Source organism: Lonchura striata, chromosome 7 (genome assembly GCF_050655825.1).
Source record: "Lonchura striata isolate lonStrDom1 chromosome 7, ASM5065582v1, whole genome shotgun sequence".
In the NCBI taxonomy this organism is placed as follows: Eukaryota; Metazoa; Chordata; class Aves; order Passeriformes; family Estrildidae; genus Lonchura; species Lonchura striata.
Window position 1 is genome coordinate 34763041 of NC_140709.1, and position 15139 is coordinate 34778179.

The 15139-nt window shown below is 44.0% G+C and overlaps 1 protein-coding gene and 1 long non-coding RNA gene across 9 annotated transcripts in view; one reads left to right on the top strand and one right to left on the bottom strand.

The window, feature by feature from the left end:
• Positions 1-15139, bottom strand: part of ERBB4 (erb-b2 receptor tyrosine kinase 4) — a 595041-nt gene that overhangs the window by 513401 nt on the left and 66501 nt on the right. The window lies entirely within an intron of this gene.
• LOC146766949 (uncharacterized) lies at positions 617-9917 on the top strand. The gene is made up of 2 exons (XR_014956612.1): positions 617-6667; positions 6820-9917. It is a non-coding gene; the product is annotated as an uncharacterized LOC146766949 (long non-coding RNA).

Here is a 15139-nt window from a genome sequence, read left to right on the forward strand (position 1 = left end):
AAATACTGAGAAATTCAGACACAGCTCATCTGTCATTTCTTTCAGCAATAGATGTGTTGGGGAACTATTTTGACTGGGCAGGTGAAAGCTACAGGACCCATTTCTGGGCATGAAGCAGACTATAGGGGAATACAGCATTATCATAAAATCACCCCAAGACACACACACATACATATTTAGGCACACAGACACTGAATCACTGCATTAATTTTGGGGATCCTTAAAAAAAAAAAAAAAAAAAAAAAAGCATAAAAAGATGCAGACTGTGAAAACCCCAGATGACAAAAAAGGCTTACAAAAGGGGGATGTCATTCTCTGCCATGTTTTACATGGACCTTCCAGGTCTACAGCCCCTTAACTCCTTTGGGCAAGGGGAGAGGAAAAACTAGGAAGCAGGATGAGGGGAAAGCTGTCCCAGTCCAAATCCACAGCAAACTGAGAGGAAGGAAAGACATTTAAATTAAATGAGAACGGTCAGAAGATTAGGGAAGGACTGCAAGGTTTCCCACAGCTTTCTTCTCTCTGGAGTTACCCTACAAAACCAATTTTTCACATTGTAGCACCCCTTCCACTGCACAGTGGAAAATTCTCTTGGTTTTCTGCAAAGCAACACTGCCGCGCTCCCGCCCCGGTTCCCTTTGTCTCAGCCCCGGCTAGCTCTCATCCTGGGGCGAGGGCGGGCGATGGAGGCACCCTCCGCCGCTCCCAGCTGGGGTTTGGAGAGTGCCTTTGTGGGTTCCGGGCAGCGCTGGCAAGCCTCGCGGTGGTAAATGAAGAGCGGATCCTGCTGGGGGCTAAGTCCAAGTTTATTGTGGCCAACAGGGCCAAATATCCTAGAACGGTGCCAGCCAACAGGAACAAGCACAAGGTGCTTGCACTGGCTTATAAACTGTAAGGGAGGGGTATCCAACGACCAATGGGGATAGGGATAGGGGGTGGCTCCGGGATGGGGGGATATGGTGGGGTCCAATGGGGGAAGGATATGGGGGGAGCCCCAGGTCCTCGCCCAATCACCCGGTGCCCTGAGTAGAAGCTTCTGGATGGATGGGAAGGGGCACCGAGTGACAGACAAGGCACCCGGGGGGGGTAAAATGCCTCTTTCAGGGTGATGGATAGATACTGGGAAGGCGGGAAGGGCGGACAAGGCGGGAAAACTGGGGATAAACCAAGTTGCACACGGGGGTACAAAGGAATAAACCAATACATAATACAGGGATAATAAAACATATACATAACGCAACTCCACACAACACCTTTCCCCAAATGGAGTGGTTCTGAAAGGAACTCCAGTAGATTGACAGTGTGGAAGTTAATAAGTGTGGTGGATGGTGATGCCTTAAGTCTTGGCTTCCATATTTTTCAGATTCTGTGATGTTTTGGTGTGTAGCTCTGAGCTTCATATTAAGTGTTAGCAAGCTCTCTTCACAGGGTAAGGAGACAAAACAATCCTTTTCCAGCTTGAAACCAAGGACAATTGTTACAAGCTCCAGGCCCAAAAAGTATCAACAATGGTGATTTGAAGAGAGAAAAGCAAGGAGGATGGAACCTCATAACCTAAAGCTATAATTGGACAATTAACTCCAATATTAAAATGGAGCAGAACTGATAAAAGTGAGAGACCCTGTGACCACTTGTCCATTTTGTGACCATGTTGGTTCATCTTGGGTGTAGTCTTGGCTGGGCTCTTGTGCTGCCCAAGGTGGATCCATTGAGGAGATCCTTTTAATAAATCCCTGCTTTATTCTTTAACTCTGTCCAGCCTGTGTTCTAGGGCAGCCTCTCAAGGCATTGGTTTGACTGCTCAGATGGGGTGAGATGCTCACCTGGGGGAAAATTGCTACAGTGATAGCAAAGCTAAGAAAGTCACTTTCTTGGTAGAACATAAATACATGCATGTGTGTGTGTCCAAGAGTGTGCAGCCTGGGGTAGCCCACACACCAGTGACTCCCTGTCTGGAGGTGCAGGGACCATGCTGGAACCAAGCAGGGATGCCCCAGGGATGCTGGGGCTGCCCAGCCTGTGGTTCCAAGCTGCCTTTGACACAATTTGTCATTTGCATACTCACTCCTGCTCTCTATCTCAGTCATTAGCTTCAAAAATACTGCACTGAGGACAGGAAAAAGGGTTTATAAGGAAAATAAACACATCTTTGTTTGCTCTGCAAATGGAAACTGTAGGATTAAAGGCATCTGTATGAAAAGTAATATTACAGATGAGCTGGAAGCTGGTTTGTTTTTTAAATCAAAGAAGTGAAGACCCAAAGGTATGCACTGTGCCCCATTAATCTACAGCTACTTGAATACTCCAATCCTTTACTTTGTTCACCCCTTTTCTTTTGTTTTCCTACCCCGATTAGTTACTGCCTCTTCATAAGCAGCCACATCCACCTATAGCAGAGTTCCTTTCCCAATGGTGGAAATATTCACCTTGCAACTTCACAATGCTCTTGGTTAGCTGGAAAAATACTTCTGGGCCTAAAATCTGGGTAACTGCAGAAGACCAAAGTGAATGAGCAAATCTGTGTTGGATTACACAGACTCATCCTCACACATACTGGAATCCAGCAGTAACTGGGAACCTTAGAGAAAATTACCTGAGTCCCCATCACCATTTGACCAGCACAATGTTGTCTTTAAGATCATCAAAGTCTGCTACCCATGCAGGGAAAGGGGGAGAAGAGTCCCAGGTTCAAAGGTACTGGGCTATGAAACTGCTACTCCAGTTTGGTGCCTGCTGCCTCCTTTCCCTGCACCTTGTTATTTTGGTTACTCCCCCTTCAGTCATGTCACAGTGAGATGCTAACAGGCTGCCAAATAAACCCTTTGGAGAACATAAGGACGTTACATGCTTCGTGATTCCTAAAGAGAACATCAAGTGCCGTGTTAAGGATTTTACAGAGTTCCATTTAACTCTTGTGTGCTGCCATTAGGCTCCCATGAACAACAACTCCACACAAAGCTGTGCCTCTGCTTTCTGCACCCTCCACCCAGCCTCTGCTGCTCCTTCCCTGCCACAGGAGCATGGATGTGAGGGGCACTCAGGATGCCCATGGGGAGCAGGCCAGGGACTGCTCCTGCCAGGTGCTGCCAGGAATTCCTCAGATTTTTGCCTCAACAACAGCATGTTGCTTTGGGAGCCAGGCATCTTAAAGGACACAAAACCAAGCCCTTCCCTGAACATATACAACACTTTCAAGCAGCTACTATTATTTTTTGATAAACTACACTTGTCCAAAATGGCAGGACACTTAAGAGAAAATGACACTAATTTATGCAAAAGTCAGCAGTATAATTGTAATATTCATTTCCACCTCAGGTCAATTTTCAAGGTGGTAATGGAAACCAATATGGATTGAATGGGAAACATCTGGCAGGGAAACCCAATGAGAGAGGCTGAGGAAATGTGAGAACTGCAAGGAGACTTGCTCACTTCTGCTGCCAAGGTGAAGGTACACACTCTCACCACCCAGGCACACTCCTGTGCACAGGCGCTCCAGAAAACAAGGACTGTTTTCCCTGTCCAAACTCAACCCAAGGAGAGAGAAATGCAACAGAACATTGCAAATGTGGCACAGCATGGCAAACACCCCAAAACAAGCCTTCAGAGAGATGCATGACTGGGAAAGTCATTGGTGGCAGTAGAAAATTTAAGGCAGGAAATGTTGCAGTGTTTTAACCACAACTGCATTTCTCTGTCTTCCCAATCCCTTTCTGACACTGAAATACACCCTGGTAACCTGGATAAAACCTCCTGCCACAGAGCTGGCTGACAACTAAAAGTTTACTAGAAGTACTTACCAGTTCCTCATGTGAAGCTGAGGAATGGAACAAATCACCCTTTCCATGTGTTTCTGTTGCAAAACCCACAATTCCTTCAGCCAATATTGAAGCTTGGGTGGAACCACAGAACATTTCTGACCTAGAAAAGTCTACTCAGCTACCTCTCCTTCTGCTCTGCTGCATCTAAAGCAGAGTGCACACCTTGCATGAGAAGCATGGGGTACCAGCCTAAAACCTGGAAGAGGGAAATTCCTACACTGCTTCAGGAAAAAATGACTTTCTCACTGTATCACTGCACCTGTCAGATGCAATGTCAAGAGCATGAACAAATCCCACAAAAATGCCCTGCAATCATGATTGTCTCTTCTCAGAGAGATTTAATGAAAAGAACTCTTTCTTCTGTGTGTAAAAAAAAAAAAAAATCATCTAAATGATAGTTAATTCCCACAATAGTTGCTATAATGGAGAAGAAAAACAGCAACAAGTTACATTAGTTCTCCAGATGGGTTTTTTAGAGTCTTTTTCCCCAGGAATTACCCTCCAAGGACCCCAGATAACCAAACAAACAGCATTAGACAAAACAGGGACATAGAAAAGACCTCAAACCTCATCACAATGAGGGAATTTTGCTACTACATTCATAACTTTTTAATTAAAAAGGTTGCTGGAAAGAGAAGTCCTGATGCCTTTTGTTGAACAAAAACCAGTTTGTCATTAGTACAATGCAGACAAGTTTGAAGAACAATTTGGCCATTTGAAATTCTGGACTCTGAAGTCTTTTATTACCAAGGCCAGTGAAAGCTTGGATGAATCAATATTCTTTCTGCATCCACTGCACAGTTCAAAGCTGCCTGTCTGCTGATTCCATGGCTGCACATACGTTTGTCAAGAACTCTAAAAGCTGTATGGGGAAGATGTACATTTGTAGAAAACAATACCCACAAGAAAAAAAAAAAAGTCTGCACCAGTTTATCCTTCCTTTCCCCCTTCAACTTTCCATTTTCTTCACCATCTCAAATATTCCTACAGCACTCTCTTCACATATCCAACAGTTTCTATGTATCTATCAACTTACTCCCTTATCATACTGAATATTGAGTATTTATCACTCGTTTCATGCAGGAAAATCTATTCACTTATAACACAAATTGTCTGAAAGTCACCAAGAGTCCTTCAAAGTGATGTACAGGGCTGCTCTGGCAGTAACAGCAGCAAAAAGATCCTTGTTGGCAGATTCCTTTGAATCATCAGTGTCTGATACCTGGTGTTGATCTGGAGCATCCCTTCAAAGCCCTGTGGCTTCAGACTTAAGTTACACTCCCCAGGTTAAAAGCTGTTGAGGTATAGGTTTCATACAGGCATGGAAATTTAGAGTCAAGAACATTTGCACCTAAAAAAATATGAACTCTCAGGACTCCCAGGTATCTGAGAACAGAAAGCAGATCTTGTGGGTGACACAAGAGGGTAAAATTAGAACAGCTGTCATGGTAACAAAATGGACAATTAAATGAGCTTTAATCTTTCCACAGTAACTTAACAGGACCCGTGGAAATGTTACACTGGGATTCAACTCAGCAACAATGCCAGCAAAACATGGTTTTGATTAATTATGAAAGTAAGTTAATCCATCTGGTATGATTCAGAAGGGAAAAATGGACATGGGAACACCAAGGTCTGCTCTGCTGTGGAGCAGTACCAGGATACTTCCACTTCAAAGCAGGCTCCTACATCACAGTCTCTCAGATGATATCAGTGTTAGCCCAGCACCCCTTAAAAAAAGCTTCACTTTCCTCCTCCCCAAGTACACAGCAAAACTCCTGAAAACTTTCACACCTTCAAAATCATGTTGGTTATGAACCTGTATAACAGAAAAATATCAGTATTCCGAGTTTCTGAGCTTCCTGATTCTTGGGGCAAAGCCTAAAGCCCAGTCTCAACCTCTCACTTAATGGCATTAAAAAACAAAGCAGAAAACATGCTGCTTTACTTCTCTTAGCAAAGCACAGGAACTAATGATTGTGCTTACAATACATTAAATAGAAGCTGAATTGTTCAGGTAAACAAAGACCTAACTATGGAGAGCTTAGAAAAGACATGATCAGCAGTTCATCATCTGAGACTGTTCAGAAAGCCGAGCACTGATCACTGGGGTATTCCAGCAGAGACTGGAATTAGCAGTACAGGATTTCTGTCTTTAGCTAGTTTTTAATTACACAGACACTCTAAACATTTCACTACCTGAGCGTGACCTTGGTGAGCTACACGGAGACTCTCGACGTGCCTTTGCTTATTAACAACACCAGTGCAAGGTCTGCACCAGCCCGACAGCTCCCACTGCACACCCCAGCCAACAACCCTAAAGCCATCCATCATTTGTGAGACAGCATAAAAACCAGACTCACTTTTGTAGAAAACTACTCAGCACCAGGTAGTGATGACTTCTCTGTTACACCTTCTGAGGGGTCACTTTGGGCTGGATGCATCCCAGCTCTGCCTTCATCAGCAGGACCCTGAGCAAAGCCCAAGTCAGCCTCACCTGGGGCCAGGGCTGGCCCAGATCACCTCCATCCTCCTTGGGCGGGGCCACCCAAGCTGAGCTGGCCATCTCATTGCTGCAAGTCCACAGGTGAGGGAGGAGGGAGGTGATCCTCCTTGAGGAGCCAGCCCTGGAGGAAGACACAGCTCAAATAATCACACAACTCTCCACACAGTGTTTGTGCAACTGCAGCCTCCATCAGGTGCTGTTTTGACAGCTTGAAATGAGGGCCACCATTCCTCATGAAGGAATTTGAGCTGTACCCACTGACTCAGAAAGTACCTCGTTCACACTCTGAATCTGCCAATCTTAGCAGCCTGCCTACGCTTTAGGAATAAAGGGGAAAATCAAGGTAATGTGACATGCAGGATATTTTTGAATATTAAATTCATGGCACACTGTTGATTCATTTATAATTCATCACAAATTGCAATGCAAATATTTGGCTAAAGTGCAATGATGTTGGGAAAGGCAACCTTTTTTTTGTTGTTCTTCTTTAAACAGAGACCAGAAATAACACATCCCACTTAGCCCAGGAGTAAGTCCATGTCATGGAAGGCACAAAGAACAGCCAAATCCCAAATCCTGTGGACTGGGGCTAAGAACTAGAGGGCAAGAAACCCCCCCAAGTAAGGAGGATTCCTTCAGAAAGTAAGTGTACCTGTTGTATATCATTACAAACAGGCAAGTCTCTTCACGCATGCATGTACGCCATTAGGACAGAAGAATTAATTTGCTGAAATACCCTGTGAAATTGCTTTGTGGTTAAGCAAGGTGAAAAAATACAGTTAGGTAAAAAAAATATGTATTTATATTTAATTTTTAAATTATATTTTCCCCACTATTTCATTCCCTCTAGTCAGTCATCCAGACATTTACACAGTCAGTTTAACAGGAAGTTCAGGCTTGAATGAAGCAAGAAAGCTTCACCAGAGTGTTGCTGAAAGCCATTTTCTGGACTACAGAGGCTCAAAGGCGGGCAGAGAGAGTTTGTTTTCTGTCTTGAGAGATCAACACCTGCCAGCAAAATTTGTGACACTATTATCTGCAGCCTACAGAGACCTCCAGCAACACCAACCACTAAGAGGAAACGGAACCATTTATAATCCCTTGTCCCCTGAGGAACAGTATCCTTTGGTTTTTAAGCTCCTGTAAGTTAGATTTTGTTTAATTATGATTATTATCACTCTCTGATATCCTTTGGTTCTGTTGAGGTGATGCAAAGAAAGAACAGCAATGACTTGAAAAACAGATAACATCTGAAAAAAAAGATCTAAGAGGTTTAGTGGTTCACTTGCAGGTCCAATTGCACTAGATAGGAAAGTACAGAGAACAAAGCATAAGGCAAACATATATAATTTTTTTCTTGTAAAAAGAAATACAAAAATTCTACACACACTACTCTTATCTTGAAGCAGTTGTCACAGTTTGAAAGTCTTGTGTCTGAGATGAAGAAGATATTCAGGGACACAGCTATGATTAAGCATTTGAAGAAATTACTAAGAGATCACTAGACATCACTCATACTAAATTCTTATTTAAAATGTCTGATGGGAAACGTCTCTCCAGCAAGAGAATAAAGCAGGTTCAGACAGTGTTAGCTGGAGACAGCCACAGCTGGAATATTTTGCTGTGTGTGCTGAGAATGCAAGGGCAAATGTATGGCCAGCACGAAGAGCAGAGCTGGAACCACCTGGGCTGAGTGTGGCCACAGGAGCTGCCGCTCGAATCGCATCTGGACATCAGCAGGGCTCTGCCACTGAACCTCTGCCAACGGGATAAGGCTCCTCCAGCCAGGGGGAAACAGCAGCGGGAGAGAGCAGAGGGGAGCCCTGATTGATTTTCAAAGCCTTTCCCAGGTGCTCCAGCTCCCTGTGACAGGCATTGCCCAGAGGAGCTCACACCAGCTGTAAAGGCAGTGAAATACTAAGAAACTGTCCTAGTTTTGTTTCAGACTGGAAAGTCACAGGTTTTTTTTATAGTGCATTCTTAAACAAATAACACTCTTACTTCAACAAAATCAGTTTCAGATGCTGAGGAACTACTTCTTCTCCCAAACTCTAAACAGACAAGACGAAAGCTCCACTGATCTCATCGCAAAAGGCTCCCACGAATTTAACAGTGCGGGGATTTCCCTTCCTGCATTTCCAGGATTACCATATTACTGTGGTGTGCAGAATGCTTTACACCAGCCTTGCTAATTCAGGCAAGCTCTGAATAGCAGCGAGGCCAGCCAACGAGCCAGTGCCTTTTATTCCTCCCCTGCCGCTTCCTTAGTATGCGCCCGGGCACGCGTGGCACAGAGCATCGGCCTTTTCTTCGCGCTTCCGCGCAGGGCACGGCTCTCGCGGCAGCATCCCCGAGCGAAGGCTGCCTTCATTCACAGGGGCACACAGGTGGCCTCCCTGCCTGCCAGCAAGGGCAGCAGCTGTGCCAGCCGCAGCCAAAAACCCGCGCTCCCAAACCGGGCACCCTCGCGCACAGCCAGAGCTTCATCCAGCTCCAGGGATGCCCAGGAGCATCAGGAGGGGCCTGGGAGCTGCTGGGTGTTCACACAGGACAATAATCTGTGTCTCTGCGTGCATCTGCTGCCCAGCTAATGTAGCCCTTGGGTATGGGAGAGGCACTCCGCCGGTTTTGGTCTTGCTGAGCATAGAAATCCTTCATTAACACAATGCACTATCACATCATTTTACTATTACTGACTTAGGGGTAGTTTTCACAGGGTGGACCAACAAACCAAAAAATAATTGAATTCCTCTCATTTATTATTTAACCCAAATGAATCTTATTTTCATAAGCACCTTAGCTGGTGGAACAAAATATCTCCCATTTCCTTTAATCCTACAGATGGCCAAAGTCCCTTTCTGGAAGATAAATGTATGTGCTGGCATGCTCATGTAGTGCCAGTGCCCCTTTGCAGAAGATCATCTGCTAAGAAAATAAAACCTTTAATAGGTAATGTCCCAACAACCCAGATATCTCCTGCAGAAACCATATGAAGCACAAACCTTGTGCCATGTCTTTGGCTCAAAAGAACAGTGCCTTTTTTTTTTAATATATATAATATATATATATATATATGCATATATATAAAGTACACTTCTGGCTATATAAATATTACTCTCATTTTTAAACCAGTGCTTAAATAAGGACTATTTGCTTTTGCCTACAATTATTTGTCAGGGTTTTTTTTTCCCCACAGAATGACAGATGATACTGTCTTTTCAAAGTGACAGAACAAAAGAGATTACAGTGATAATCAAGTTACCTTAGATAGAAAGGAATGAGAGATTCAGAGCTACTCTTCTACCCAACAATACTCAGACTTCATATTTTCATCTACTGGGTGAGCACTATCTCTGTAAGGTTTATTTAAACATATCGCTTTCCCACTAAAGCATTTTCTGCCTCCTTAGACTTCCTCTAAGGATTTTCAGCTAAAAACAGGTTATAGTTTCAAAGCACAGTCATAACAGAAATTGGAGAGGCTATATCACAGTAATTGTGTTTACCTTCTAATGAAAGAAAATAAGGAATATTCCACCTACTTCAACTAGAATTCAAAGAATGAACAAAAAAAAAAAAGAAAAAAGAAATAATAAACTCACTAGGAGGAAACAGAACAATTTCTGTCCATCACCAGATAGTCTATATAACCAAACACTGCAATAATTATCCTAAAGACAAAGCCAGCAGCAGAGATTTACACTCCTGGGGTGTACACAGAGCCCACAGCCCTTTGAGCCATGCAAAAGGGCCAAAATCCAAAGTGAGCACAATGATCCACCTCCAATCCTCCAGCCTCAGTGCAGTCTTCCCATGCTGCAGGTGATGACCTCCAAGCTCAATCCTCCCAATTTCACACAGCTGGACTTCTACCTCCCCCTTCTCCTCCCTTCATTTTTAATATTCAGCATGGAAGACAAACCACAGCTAGTGCCACAAGTTCCTCTATAGGCTGCATTTCAGGATGAGAAGGGGACAGTGCTGGAGTAGCCCTGTAGTTCTCTATGACTGGGTTAAGCCCCAGAGCACAGAGAGTTCAAATAAATGCACGTACCCAATACAGCCCCCAAGCTTCTTGGTCAGTGTGTCTGACAAAATCCTTTCACAGATAGCAAAGAAAATGCACAGCAATAAGAAAAGCCTAATTTTTATATAATCTTTCAGCAGCTAAAGTCTAGATTGAACACTAAACTTGGATCTGTTCCAAGCTGGGGAGGATCTTGCCTTTTCAGGCTGCTTTTTCCATCAGCTCAGCCACTTAGCAAACACATTGCTAAGATGGGAGCTCTTTGCTGTCATACATTAAAATCACTATGAGGCAACAGTAGGCAAGTATCAAGTTAGAAATCTCAAAGATGGGGTGGAAGCTATTTGATGCCAAAACACCAAGCCAGAGCCACAATCCAACCTAAAACACACATGGGTGAACCTCAGAGCATCTCTCTTGGGCCCATCAGACAGCAGCTCTCTGGGAAATGCCTTGAGGCACTCAGGGAGTGATAGAAATGTCCAAGTCTTCATCTTTTATTCTCCTTTCCCTGTCTAAAACATACAACATCAGCTTCCATTATTTAGTTTACCTGTTGTTCAATCATGAGCACAGTATTTGCATTCATAGAGTCTCCCTGAAAGTGAGCATTAGAAATGTAATCCTAAGTATTTATTTATGGAGTGGTCTAGTCTCAAAAACACCTCCAAGGAAAGTGTACCAGGCCTGCCCAGATTAAGTCTGCACCTCTAAATTAGACCATGCCAGAAATCATTTTTTGGCAAAATGTTTTATTTTTCCTTCGCTGCAAGTGCCACGTCCCGAAAACCCAACCATGCTGGTCTTGAGGAAAGCTTTGCTCAAAAAAGACTATAATTTCAATACCTCTGATATTTTTGGCCTTTGAAAGCCAAAAAGCATTATGGGATAAGACAAACTTATCTGGGTTATGGGTTTCAAGACCCAGACAGAAAATGAGGTGGGTGAGACAACATCTAAGCTGTGTGTTCCCTGTGCTTTTGGGATGCTCATTCCCAAATCCTAGAGATTTAACAAATGGCTGTGAGTGCTGGAATTACCAGCACTCTTCTGTTCCAGAGGCTGAGCCTTCTGCCCTAATGAAACCTCTCCTCTTCATGTGGCAGCTGCTTTTAGAGCCTTTGGTGAGCCAAGGGCAGCACTCCAAAGGTGATCCAGTGATTTCCAAACAAAACACACAAGCAAGGTTCACTCCATCATCTGAGAAACACTGCTTCAGATGGAGCCAAACAGCCAAAAATATATTTCTTACTGAATTTTGGTTTATATTTCTTTGCATGGCAATTAAAAAGCTTATGGCCAAAGATATAGGAAGCAGTAAAAATGATGCATATGAGAAGGTCTTACTGAACTTAATGCAGCATGAAATTATCCAACAGGATGCTTTAAATTCTTTGCTGTAAAAATACACACCATAAGAGCATGTTTCACTGCTCTTTGTTTAATAGTGGAGTTAATTAAGAAAAAAGACAGTATTTTCACAGATTAAAAAAAAAATCAAGTATTTATGTTCTTAGACAGTTCCTAGATGTACAGCTCACTGAGAGCAGCAGCACTAGGCATTAATGTAGAAGACCAGGGACTCGCTTCTCTTTTTTAATTACCTGGAACCAGTCTTTTCAAAGCAGTATGAAATACTACAGGAGTCATATTTCTATTCTGATTGACTTTTCATTTTACCAGGCTCAACATGTTTAAACCACTATCTTGACGTGACCCAAAATATTCCAGGGTTATGGTTATTTTATAAATGATTATCAAGAGCAAATTTACAAATTAATCCTAAAGTAGCAAAAAAAAAAAAAAAAAAAAAAAAGACTGCTGAATAATTTCAGCAACACTTCCCAATGTTTGCACAATTCTCTGTTTAATTCCCACTAGTCAAATGTCTCTGCTGGCATGGAGAGCTGGAGATGTAGCACTGCATATTCTGGCCAATTAAAGAGTTCTATTTTTTTTTTCTTTCACCTAATCTTATTAACTCTTCCACTGCTGACACAAAGACATCTGTTCCCATTAAGTTTCCCTTTTTAAAAGTTAATGGGACTTTCTTCAAGCAATCCACTGGTGGCCCACTACATTCAGGGAAGGACCCAGAGCACCCACTGATGTGGGACCACATGTATTTTGACAGCAATGGCTGTAATTAATTCCTTATCTTGTACCATGTCAGGTGGCTGGCACAGACACATGCTAATTCTCCTCCCTGCCACTTGAAATCCATCCCCTCCTCCTGACAAGATCAGCCATGAAAGCATCTGAGATGAAGCAAACAACACTTCTAAAATTCAGCAGGAAGGAGGTGGATGCAAAATAATTTTTTTAAAAGCAAATTAAAGGAGCAGAACATGAGTTTTTCCCAGCAAGCACTTCAGCAGCAATTTTAAATGTGGTCAAAAGCAGTCAAATATGTTAATCTTAATTTCTTTTAAAAACCTTGCAGTTGGTAGAACGCTGAAGGGGAACTTTTTAAATATTGTTGGTATCATTCCCCACTCTACTGTATGCCCAAAGTACATACCCTGTTTTAAAGTATGTGCTTTTCTATTGTACTTTTTTTCTTCCCCCACTAGGCCAAGGAAAGAAAATAATGCTGAGGATACTTATTTTCTAAAATACTCTAATGAAGTCAGTGGAGACTCCAGGAGCTCAATGCCATAAATAGAGAAAAGAAACAGAACATATCAATCAAACCAACCCAGCTTGAATTGCATCTATAACAAAACAAGGAAGGAAACAACAGCCTATTCAGCAGGGGAATAACAGAGAAAATATTGACTTGTTAAACTATGGACATATTTTGAGCTCTGAGGAGGCTGTAATTGTTTCTAAATAAAGCTTAAAGTCCAGCAGTGTGGTCAGCCCGCTCCTGGAAGGATTCATGCTGCTGCACTATGAGCAACAGGTGGGATTCTTATAATTTTTTATCCTTAAAAAACAAATAACAACATCTGCTCATTTTCAAAAGGCAATACAAGGTGTGCATACCGCCACTTCCTTTTTTGGCCACAGAAAAACTTCTGTATTTATATCACACTTCATTTCTGGTTTCATTGACCTTTCAGGTGGCCTTGAATGAGCCTGAAGTGTAACTCCATCTGTGGCACAACCCCATGGGTATTTCCAGTGGCCCAAGTGCCCCCCAAGTCAAGCCTAGGTGGGAGCTGGGGTGGAAGAACAACACCATGAAAACCAACAAGGAGCATTCCCGGGCGGCCCCACAGTGCTGGGGAACGTGGCTGCTCCTTCCTGGAGCAATCCTTCCAGGGTTCTTACCCATGCAGCATCCACAGCTGCCTCTGTAACAAATCTGCATCAGTTTTCAGCAGGGATTGTGTTTGTTACTGGTAGGACAACTGCTGTGGGCCTGCCTTCCCTTCCCAACATCATCTCTCCCGCAGCCGCATGCCAGCCGAGAGGCAGAAAGCCCTCTCCTTTCTTGAGTGGTAATTATAGTTCTCCTTGTTACAATGAAATCCTTTCTGTGATTAAATTTCAATCTGAGCAGGCTGATTTCCTCATTTGCAGAGATTTTATTAGTTTGTGGGAATGTCTGCTTCCCCGCCTCTGAATTTATTCTTAAATTACTTTTCCTTTTTTCTTTCTTTTTTTCCCCTCCAAAATCCCTCTCTTTCAAGCGACATTTGCCAACATTAGTCTGATTTAAGACCTTTTATCCAACCCATTGCCTTTTACTTAACTATATTGCTTCCAAGACCACTGGGATCTCCAGGCATTAATCATTAGCATTCAAGCTGGAGCTGACTTTAGGCAATGAGTTACCAGTCTTTGGGGAACACCGTGCACCACCAGCTGAAATGCTCTGAACAGTCTGCCCTGGTAAATTAACTCTCAAGCAAACTCTCCCCATACCTGTCCTTCTTCTTCAAACTCCTGCTCTGCAGTACCAAACACCAATTCCAGGGCTGAGTCCAGCACTTATCCCTTAATTTAGACTGAACTTTGTTACAACACAAGTCACAGTTGAGATGGCCATGATACACAGAGTATCCCCACACAATTTCAGAAGGCTGTAAGCATTTGCCCACACAGTAACACCTCACCACATCAGAAGGCTTCAGGCATCTTGTCCTTCAGCCCAGCCTTTTATCCCCTCATGTTGCTGCAGTGCCCCTGTGTGCCCTCTGTGCCCTTTGGTGGTTGCTCAGTGCCCCTGGGCACTCCCTGGCTCATTGCTGTCAGTGCTGCTCACCTGCTGCTCACAGCTGAGCCCACTGGGGATGAGGCTGGGCTGCAGCCCCATCCCAATCCCACACACCGAGTGCCACAGCCCAGCCCCATCCCAATCCCAATCCCACACACCGAGTGCCACAGCCCAGCCCCATCCCAATCCCAATCCCACACACCGAGTGCCACAGCCCAGCCCCATCCCAATCCCAATCCCACACACCGAGTGCCACAGCCCAGCCCCATCCCAATCCCAATCCCACACACCGAGTGCCACAGCCCAGCCCCATCCCAATCCCAATCCCACACACCGAGTGCCACAGCCCAGCCCCATCCCAATCCCAATCCCACACACCGAGTGCCACAGCCCAGCCCCATCCCAATCCCAATCCCACACACCGAGTGCCACAGCCCAGCCCCATCCCAATCCCAATCCCACACACCGAGTGCCTCAGCCCAGCCCCATCCCAATCCCAATCCCACACACCGAGTGCCACAGCCCAGCCCCATCCCAATCCCAATCCCAATCCCACACACCGAGTGCCACAGCCCAGCCCCATCCCAATCCCCACACACCGAGTGTCTACAGAACTTCCTTAC